General features: G+C 43.0%; 1 pseudogene; it reads left to right on the top strand.

Annotated features, from left to right (window-relative positions):
* The first annotated feature begins 6,228 nt into the window (after positions 1 to 6,228).
* The window catches only part of LOC147420478 (uncharacterized), a 41,389-nt pseudogene continuing 36,332 nt past the window's right edge, over positions 6,229 to 11,285 (top strand).

Raw genomic sequence — 11,285 nt, 5'->3', positions numbered from 1 at the left:
ATTTAGGAACAAGGCTAAACTTCTCTTCGGCCTATCATCCACAAACTGATGGCCAAAGTGAAATAGCTAACCTAACTATTCTCGATCTACTAAAAGCCTATGTAACGGAAGTAGATCAAAGATCCCAAATGGGAGAAGTACTTACCCTTAGTAGAGTATGCTTACAATAACACTGTACATACTTCTACAGGAAAAGCACCTTTCGAGGTAATTGAGGGAAGATCAAAAAGTCCCTTGCTACTTAAGGTACATGGGAAGATCTTCGCTGCAGATGAGTATAGCCGAGACCTACAAGAATCTTTCCAAAAGATTAAGGATGCTATCTCTATCTCACAGCAAAGGCAAAAGGCTGCTGCTGACAAGCACAGAAGAGCCCAAGCCTTTAAAGAAAACGATTGGGTCTTGTTAAAGTTTCCCAAGGCTCGATTAAGGCACACTACGGGCAAGAATCCTACGGGCCACCAAAAGTACTATGCTAAACTAGCAAAAAGGTACTATGGTCCCTTCCAGATTCTTAGGCCAATCAATGAGATGGCCTATCAACTTAAGTTGCCCAATCATTGGCTTATACACAATGCTTTTCATGTGAGCCTCTTAAAGCCTTACAAAGGAGAGCCACCTCAAGAACCAACTATTGAAGACCCACCGGAGATCGAGGACCACGAGGAGGTGCTGCAGCCCGAGTCCATTCTCCGACATGAAGACAAGGTATTAAGAGGCGGTAAGACTATCAGACGATATCTTATTAAGTTTAAGAATTATCCTTTTGAAGATGCTAGATGGATGCAAGGCATACAATTAAAGGATAACCTAAACCTTGTCAATGCTTACAATGCTTCCCAAGAGTAAGCAAATGTACAAAATGTTAAAAAAAAATGAACAAAAATTTTTGTCTTATAAGACTCTCTTTTTCTTGATTTGTGCACAAAAATGAAGTAGTATGCATGCTTAGATCAAGTTTGCGGGGACGACGTCTCCCAAACATCAAAGTAGAGCTTGTCACTCTACTATGGAAGACTGATAGGACTAATGTACAGACATGCTTGCGGCAGCCTCAGGCTCTCAAGCGCCAAATGGACTAGTCATCCATTATGGAATGATGTCGTAGGGTAACATAGGGATCCTCTACCCGCTAAGAAAAGGACTCATGTATATGCTTTATCTTCTCTACACCATAGTCGAGGACGACTATGATTTCAAGAGAGAGGTAATGTCATAATAATCAATATCTAATTCTCCTAAATGATTTTCTCATATTAAACTGATCATTTAATGTGGGGAAGTGCCAAGGGAGAAAAAGCTAGAATATTGGTTAAGTTAGCAGACCGGCCACAGTAGGGATCCAAAGGAGGGAAAATAGGGATCCAAAGGGGGGGCCATCTGCAAAAGAGCCATGTGAAACAACGGGCTAAAAAGACCCTAAGGTTCAGCCCATTAAGACTTCCAAAATGCTAAGGTTCCAAAATTCAAAGGTTGTGTCCAAAGGTTAACCTTAGGGAAAATTGGATGCTTAGTGTGTACCCAAAAAGTCTTTCTACATCCCTACATGGGAGGGGGCGAGCCCCAAAGCTAGGGGATGAGAGAGAAAACCACACACACACACACACAGGCTCCCTTTACACAAAGGGAATGAGGGACACATGTCAGCTTCTTAGGCCAGATGCCCACAAGGTGTGCCCAATTCCTATTGGAAGACCCTTGAAGTGGACCAATGAGAATTAAGCTAGAGTAAATCTAGTTTAATTAATTTAAAAACATTTAATAAAAGAAACCAATAAGAATTAAGTGTCCTAGAAGACTATTGGGCAGTCTCCCAAGGGGTCCAATGAGCATTCAGAAGCCCCATGGCTTGCCTGATTCCTATTGGCCAGGAGGCAAAGGGGTCCAATGAGAGTTTAGTTTAATTATTTAACTATCTAAAGCTCTCACAAAAGGGGAAAGGGGGACACATGTCAGAAGGCTATCACTTATGCTGCTTAATTCCTATTGGCTTGACCTGGGGAGGTCCAATGAGGAAAAAGCCAGCCTAACTTAGCAGCTAGGGCTCGCCCAAGAGAGAGAGGGGGCTGATTTTTGCTTGGCATTCACTCACACACTCTCACACTTGACCATGTGTGAAGGGAAAACACTCTATCTCCTCCCAAGCTTTAATGGAGAGCTCATCACCTACTCCAAGCTTGTGAGATAGAAGCCTACATCAACACCCTCTTGGCATGTGGATGCAAATCCAACCAAGAGCCAAGCTTCAATGCATGCTCATCTTCTCTACCAAGCTAATTACTAAGCTAAGCTATGCTAATATGAGTGATTATGTGAGGAGATGTACTTCTTTCTCGTAAGATACTTCTTTTTCCTCTCAATCTACTCTCATACCCTGCTAGCTCTCACCATCTTCGAAGGTGTGTGAGGTCTTGGGTCTGAGAACGGGGATAATTCAAGTTGTGTTTGATTAAGTGTTTTTTGCTTGGTGTATGAAGCTTCCATCTTCATTGCACTAGCTAGTCTTGAAGGAACACAAAGAATTGTATTGTACAATGTCTCTCTTGATGGGAGAAACCATAATACAAAGCCTTTTGGAGGGGGGACCGGCTCCATGCAAATCCGGTCCTCAACTGTTGTCAATAGCTTAATTGCTCTCTCTCTTTTGAAAGTATTGTCGATGCTATCTAACTAGGTGTTATGCTTTTTGTTGCTCTCTCCACCCAAGCACTCTTGTAATTCTCATTAGGAATCTATTCTAATGAAATGCCCACTATGTTCATGCTAATTTTCGCTCCAAATAAGATTTTAGGCCATTAAATGTTACAGGTATGATCACATATCCATCCTCTATTAGTTGGAGAAGATGCTCTCTATAGAAAGCCATCTTTGTGTAACTCTTGTACCGACTGTATCCATGTGCTTCTGGTATCTAGTTGAATCAAATCCTGACGTATAAGTCTAGTGATGTGAGAGAAAGGGAGGGTGCATCCAAGGAGTACTGGAATGGGGGCAACCTATCCATGTTGAAGCCATGTGACTAAAACCATGATGTCCATACTAGCATGATGTCTCTCCATGTAGCGCTAGCTATCGGGATAACTCAAAGGGCTGGCCGTGCATATTTGTCTTTGGGGAGGTCCCATAAATTATGCATGAAGGAAATTGATCTTGTCATAAAAATTTAATGTCTAACCAACCGAAATGATTTTCTCATATTAAACTGATCATTTGATGTGGGAGAATAAACAAGGACAACGGTTAGGATATAGACATGTGCTTTTGGATCTATCTCAACATGGGACCAATGTTTAAGGGGTCCCAATGAGAGATGGTATGTCAAAGAGCAAGGCTAGTCAATGGAGCTTAAAGACCTTAGGGTTAGCCTCATCAAAGACCTCCAAAGGTTAGTGTTAAAAGTCCTTTGACCTTAGGCAAGCTAGGGTTGTGCTTGAGGTGGGAACCCGACCCAAACTTGAGGTGCTTGTCGTGCTTGCTGGCTAAGGTGCTTGACGTGCTTAATGACTAAGGTGCTAAGGTGCTCCATGACTAAGGTGCTTGAGGGGTTAAGGTGTTCAAAAAGTCAAAGCATGTCCCTACACAAGGCGGGACAAGCCCTCATTGTAGGAGCTAGAGAGAGAGAACACACACACCCTCACACAAGGCAAGCTTGGTCTAAAGAAAGCAACTTGGACACTTGTCAAGTTCCTCTTCATGTTGCCCTCATGGTGCGCCTAAAGCCTATTGGTTGGTCTCTCAAGGGGTCCAATGATAATTAAATTAATTGTTTATGCATTTATCAAGTCCTCTCTCTCAAAGGGGAAAGGGGGACACTTGTCCCAAGGCTAGCATGCTTGCTTGATATGCACTCTGCATGTGATTGGCCAGGCTTGAAGGGATCCAATGAGCTTTCATCATGAGCTAAGAGAGAGGGTCGACCAGAGCAAGGAGGGAGCTAGCTTGGGGGGTATACTCTCCCATACACACACACACGCACGCACTCTCTCTCATTGTGTGAGGTGCAAAGTGCAAGAGCTCCATCTCCTTCTCCAAGCTTGTAGAGAAGTTGAGAGCCTACACCAACACTCTTAGCTATGGAATGCAAATCCAACCAAGAGCCATGCTCCAATGCTTAAGCTTGCCATCTTCTCCATCTTCAGTACTATGCTATATGTATGCTAAGCAAGAAGAGTGATGATAAGTGAGGAACTATTTCTTTCTCCTATGAATGTTTCTTCTTCCTCTTCATTACCCTTATTCCCCGCTAGCTCTCTCCGCCTTTGAAGGTGTTTGAGGCCTTGGTACTGAGGCCGGGGATGGTTAATGATTTTACAAAGTCTATGTTATGCTCGTGATGCATGAAGCTTTCCATCTTCATTGCATCACCTAGGTCACAAGGAACACAAAGATTGTATTGTACCAAGTCTCTCTTGATGGGAGAATCTATAATACAAAAGCCTATTGGAGGGGGGACCAACTCCACATAAATACAACCCTCAACTGTTGTCAAGTTCTCTAAACTCTCTCTCTTGCAAAAGTATTATTCATGCCAAGTTAATTAAGTACTATGGTTATGTTTCTACCACTAATTAAGTTCACCTATATGTTCTCAAAGTAGTCTCACAAAAATGCTCACTTTAATTCTCCTAATTCAGTTATTCTCAAAGTTAATAGGCCATTTCCATTACATTGGTATTAGAGCTATTGGTTTCTCTTTTCTTGCTTAAGAAGAGAGGTCCTTAAGTTATCCATGAAAGGTTGGGCATGTTCATTGCAATAAGGTAAGTGGGACAGGGATCTATTATCTTGGTTGAGAAGGGCTTAGTTTGAGGTACACCGTTGGAAACTGTAGTCTTAATAATGGAGCCTCTCGGGGCTTGCCTTTGGCTTAACCATTATTGAGCTATAAGCAAGCTCAACAGGAACCATAATCAATCGAGCAATGTTAGACCCTCTCCACTAGTCTTTGGGATCAATAGTGTCTAGACCACGGGTGTGTCTGCTTTAGAACTATTTTTGAAAGGTAAAGAAGAGTAGCGACTAAAGCTTTTGAGGTTACCAAAGCACAAAGTAATCTATACATAAGTTTAATTAGCACGGTTGACAACAAGAGAGTAGAATCATCATTGACAACTTTGATTTTGCACATGAAGGTGCTTATGATGATGCCCCCATGTTTGTTAATTATCTTGTTACTAGGTTGCATCAAGCTATGGGAAACTCTGCTTTGCAAACCAAAGTTACCCAACAACTTCGTGTTTATGGGATTTTCCTTCCTCTCCAAGAGGAGAGAGAGCTTAGGAGGCCTCTTGCATGATGAGACTCCCAAAAGAAGACTCTCTCCATATGAGAGGAGGAATCCAAAGAACGAGAAAGAAGAGAATCCCTAAGTTCCTTTGAAGATGTGGCTCCACGAAGACATTGGTCTAGAGGATCGCAAACTCCTCTCAAGAGAAGACGGTCAACCCATAGTCCCTCTCCTCGTCACTCCGAAAGGGAGGAGAGGAAACAAAGGAAAAAAAGGGCAAAAAAGAGGTCAATCTATTCTCCTTCTTCGTCACTTTCCTCCTCTTCCGATGAAAGCAATAGCTATTCTCCTAGAGAATACAAGAGGAGAGGGCATCGCAAATCTTACCTTGCATAGCAAATGTCCCAAAAGCTCAAGAAATTCAAAGAGGGAGGAAAGAGTATCTCTTTTCTCACCTATGATGGAACCTTTGGTGCCACCGACAAAGTATTGGCCTTCATCCAACAGTTTGATGCGGCCTTTGGAGACAAGGGCTTCAAGGAGTCCTCCCAGCTACGCCATGTAGCTATGCACTTCCAGAAATTGGCTCGTCAATGGTGGGCTAGCCTTCGTGGCAACGGCAAAGCCCCAAAGACATGGAAAACTTTACGAGTTTCCATCATGAAGCAATTCCTTGCAAGCGATGCAAAGGACAAAGTGCTTATCGACTGGCGGAGTTTGAAGCTTCTCTTAGGCTCCACACATGCAGTCAAAATCAACTACCGGGCAGCCGGTGAAGATTCCTAGCTACCCCACCTCCAAATTGGACTTTAGCGTATCGCAGCGCCTGGAACGTGGTTCAACCGCAGGTATCGGAAAGCAATGCCTCTCCCCTAGCCATTTGCAACGGTGCACAAGCGGTGCCATTCTATTTTTACCTCCATTTGCATGTGCAAGCTCCAATTATGTGACGTAGCCTGCTCGCCATATCGCATGTACATAAACAGCCTCCTCGAGCTGCAATGCACTGCAAAATCATACGGGCAGCTTTATCTGGAGTGCAATGGAGGCATACTGCGCCAAAGGTTGTGCCTCCTCTCCACTCCCTACCTCGGCAACGTGGGTCTGAATTCTGCTGCACTCGCCTCAATAGCGCTATAGTGGCTGCACCTTCTCCTTCACAAGCTGAAACTGCTACTGCGAAAACGTCAAGGTAACTGCACCATCTCAAGCTTGTGCGAGTCTACTTATACTGCTGCAATACATAACATACATGTGTTTTGCTTTCCATGCTTATAACTCCACATCATTTGCTGCTCCAGATTGCAGTTTCTCCACAAGCGGCCCTCAGCAAGGCGGACTTCAAAATTAGTGAGCGTAGCAGTTTCTTGATTGACTCAGCAGCGCTACCTTTACCCAGTTGTGCTCTAGTTATATGAGGTTTCGCAAGGTATTTTCAACATTAATTATTCTCTCTTAATATTATTCAAGTTGATGTTCACTGCTGCAATCCTTTCTTCTGTTTATTGAATTACCATAATGCTACAAAGAGCTACTGTGTAGTGCACTACTAATTAGGTTGTAAATGGGAAATGCAATCGTGGACATGCAACAGATGTTGCCTGTAACGAACGCTCACGCAAGACAACGTCCCCCTCCTTGAGAAAACGCCATCCCAAACGCTTCGCGTGGTGTGTGAGTGCCTCAACAAGAGTTGCCTCAGGTAGATGATAGCGTAATTTCATTACATTCCACTAATGTTTTGTCGAAACGTCTACTTTTCATTTTATGTATTCACTCAACGCATTTGTCCAAGTGAGCTTGCTTGCGTATCACTTTTCATAATTTGTTGTCGAAATACTCATTCCTAGATTGGCATTAGGGTCCTCCTAGTGGAGGAACAATTGCCAGACTTGTTCCTATATATGGGATATTGCCTACACCGCTGCCATGGCCCATTTCGGGTAGCACATGCTCTCCATTGAACGATGACTGTGAGGAGTTTGTCCCTTTGTCTCATGAGGTCAACCTCATGAGGGACAACAGCTCCTCCTCCTCCAAAGCCTACTAAGGTTGTTAAGGTCATGATCGAATCACAGGATGTGGACATGATAACTGGGATAGAGCAACCAAGTGCTACTCATATTGAGCAGCCAATTAGCAGCACTAGCCAAGAGCAACCAAGTGGCAATGTGTCTCAAAAGGCAAGCAAGCGGCCTAGGCAAATGCCAGTCACATGGGATGATGACACCACCCATGCTCTAATAAGGATTTACGACGAACAATGGAATCACATCAACAAGGGCAACTTCCGCTTCAAGGACTAGGAGGCTGTAGTTTTGAATCTGAATGTTGAGATGGATGCCACTTACAACACCGAGAATGCAAAAAATCAAAATGATACCCTCAAGGAGATGTACAAAAAGGAGAAGTTGAAATCATCTTCAACTGGTGCAAGTCCAAGCACATGGTTGTTCTTTGACATCCTGGATGTGATGTGGTGCAAGACCCCTAGATGTACTGGCTTGGTGGGGGGTTTGGACAGCGATGGGCCTGCAACAAAGGGAAATGAAGACATTTTGAATGAGCTTGAACAGGAAATGGGGACGAATTCTGGAGTGAGTGCTAGTACATCCCAAAATCCTATAAGCTCCATGGACTTCATAGAGTTGGAGGGAGTGAGTGGTAGCAAGGCAAAGCAGTCAAAGTTGTCTCTCTTACACTACAAGAGGCTATTCATATTAGCGACGCTCACACAGCGACGCTAAAAAAAATAATTCCCGGCGTCGCTATGACCGTCGCAAATTTACAAAGAAATTTGCGACGCTCATAGCGACGCCGGCTGGGCTAAAAAAAATAACCGAGCGCGCCCAAAAACTCAGATCTCAGATCTGAGTTTTTCGGCGCCCTCAAGCAAGGAGCAGGTAACGCTCTCCCTCACTCTCTCTCTCTCTCTCTCTCTCTCTCTTTTTCTTCTCCACACACACACACACACACACACACACGAGGAGAGGAAGGAGAGCCAGGTATGCTCCTTCCCTCTCCTCATTCTAATGTTCCCTTCCCCTCTTTGTCTCTCCCTCTCTCTCTCTCTCTCTTTTTCTTCTCCACACACACACACACACACACACACACGAGGAGAGGAAGGAGAGCCAGGTATGCTCCTTCCCTCTCCTCATTCTCATGTTCCCTTCCCCTCTTTCTCTCTCCCTCTCTCTCTCTCTTACACACACACATACACACACACATAGTGTTTTTGAGAGAGAGAGAGAGAGAGAGAGAGAGAGAGAATACAAAAAAAAACAAAAACGCACACACACATACATAAACAAAGAATGCACACACACATTGAGAGAGAAAAAGAGAGAGAGAGCATGCATAAACAAAAACCGTACGCATTGAGAGAGGAAAAGAGAGAGAGAACATGTATAAACAAAAAACGCACACATTGAGAGAGGAAAAGAGAGAGAAAACATGCATACGATCCAAAAAAACGCACACACATTGAGAGAGAAAGAGAGAGAAACTAATTTAACGTCGTAGGAAACTAATTAAAATTAAAAGAACTAAAGATCTAGCCGACGAGGAGTTGAACTCAAGACCTATTATTCAAGAGGGAAATGGCATAATCAATCTATCATACTTGGCATGGGTGATAGAAAGGTTATACCATTTATCTCTTTTTATTGGCACACACATCCACACACGCGCACACACACAAGAAGAAGAGAGTTATAACGTCGTAGAAAACTATCTTAAAAAACGTTAAAGATTAGGTTATATGTAGACTTACATTAAATTAGATTTAGCTTTATTTTTAACTAGATTTACGTTTATTTACGCTAGATTTAGATTTACATTATATTAGATTAGATTTAGGTCTCCATAGACTGCGATGCCTGCATGAAGCGGGTGAAGAAAGCCCTCAATGGAATATAGGGTATTGCTGCCTTCACTCATAGTGGGCTCCGTCGATCCAAAAGTACTGGTGAAATGTCTTCAGAAGATAGGGAAGAAGGTGGATCTTCAGGGTGGCAAGAGTCACTACATCCCCGACACAATGACCATCTAGACAACCTCTAGTCATTCAACAGCAACTTCAAAGTTAGTAACAAGAGCAAGAACGGTCTAAAGGGCCAATTGATGTCGTCAAATGTGGATGGAGATGAGGCAGCGTCACCGTCAGAAGTTAACTGTCACATCTTTAGTGATGAGAATGCCAACTCTTGCCGAGTTATGTGAAAAATTATGTGTTAAATCAGTTTTAAGGTTCTTATAATCCCTGTTAGTTTAGTTCTTTGTTTTTAATATAACATAATTTACGTTAGATTTAGATTTATGTTATATTAGATTAGACTTAGGTTTATTTAGGTTTACCCACACACACACACACACACACACACACACAAGAAGAAGAGAGTTTTAACGTCGTAGGAAACTATCCCAAAAGACGTTAAAGATTAGGTTAGATGTAGACTTACGTTAAATTAGATTTAGGTTTATTTTTAGTTAGATTTACGTTTATTTAGATTTACGCTTATTTACGTTAGATCGAGTCCACCCAAGAATTACTTACGGTTTAGGGTTTAGAGTTAGACGAACAGTGAAAAGATCTACTGTGAAAAGATGTTAAGATGCTGTGAAGTGCTACAGCTACAGAAGAGGCAAAGGGGTTTTGTCCACTACATGCAGTATCATGTAGACGTGGGTGTGTAGATTTCTTGTACCCACAAATATAGGTATTGACCAATAAAGACGAGATTATAACCCAGTGGTTCTGATCTCCGTGCACCTCTAGACCGAGGTGTGCGGGGATTGGACATGACTAGAGAATGTGAGGTAGAGAGAGAGAGAGAGAGAGAGAGAGAGAGAGAGAGAGAGAGAGAGAGAGAGAGATAAGACGAAGAATGCCATATTGGCCTTTAAATTTGTTGTTCAGGTTATAAGTTTTTTATCCTCATTATGAGTAGCGACGAGGATGTGGGACCGTCCAACCGAAACACCTATCTCTCAACGAGGGTCTTATGTCCTTGTAATCAATGCAAGCATGCTGTGCGACGGACAAGACGTGTTTCTTTGCAGCACGTTCGTGAATTTGGCGAGTTCGATCCATCTATTATAGATCGAGTTGTTGCCAAGTATAACTCGTCGGACTCTGACGCTGGCCAACAAGCAGCAATCTTGCAACCCAATAGACGTGTTCGCAGGCGCTTTGGTCAAGCAGCATATGTGAGGCCACAAGATGTAGCCTCTGACAGCTCGGGGGATGATCATGCAGAGCACATTCCCAACAAGGCAATGTTTGAGCCCGAGATTGATGAAATGATCGAGACGATCATGGATTCAGAAAGGCTTATCTATGATGATATGAAAAGTGAAGCCGATACGCCATTGTATAATGGAGCACGTATGTCTAGATTGAAAGCACTCCTGGTTCTTCTCAACATGCAGGCAAAGTTTGGATGGAGTGACACTAGCGTCACAACGCTTTTCAGGTGATCTATTACAATTAGTTTACTTTAATAAAACTCTAAATGTATAATGATATGATAGATTTTTACACGACTGTATCATATTTTTATGTTGTGTAGATTGCTTAAAGAGCACATACTACCAGCTGACAATGTGATGCCAGATTCCCGAGATGAAGCAAGAAAGATTTTGAGAAACTTGGGGATGGATTATGATTCTATCCACGCTTGTCCTAATGACTGCATTCTTTTCAGAGGGGAATACATAGACATGGAGAAGTGTCCGAAATGTGATTCCGAAAGATATCGAGTAGATCTCCACTAGAAAAAAATTCCACAAAAGGTTTTGCGACATTTCCCTCTGCTTCCTCGCATCAAGCATTTCTTCGAATGTAAGTACATGGCCGCCCTAGCATCATGGCATGAGGAGAATAAATCTTCGGATGGTGTGCTACGAATTCCTGCAGATTGCGTAGCGTGGAAACATATAGATGGAACATGGTCGGATTTTGCCAGGGAAGCCCGAAATTTGCGCTTAGGCCTGGCTATGGATGGCGTAAATCCATTTGGTCAAAGATCAACATCTTACAGTGTATGGCCCGTTGCCA

Source organism: Adiantum capillus-veneris, chromosome 28 (assembly GCF_014529385.1).
Source record: "Adiantum capillus-veneris isolate H3 chromosome 28, ASM1452938v2, whole genome shotgun sequence".
NCBI lineage: Eukaryota > Viridiplantae > Streptophyta > Polypodiopsida > Polypodiales > Pteridaceae > Adiantum > Adiantum capillus-veneris.
This window is presented reverse-complemented; position numbering and strand designations above follow the sequence as displayed.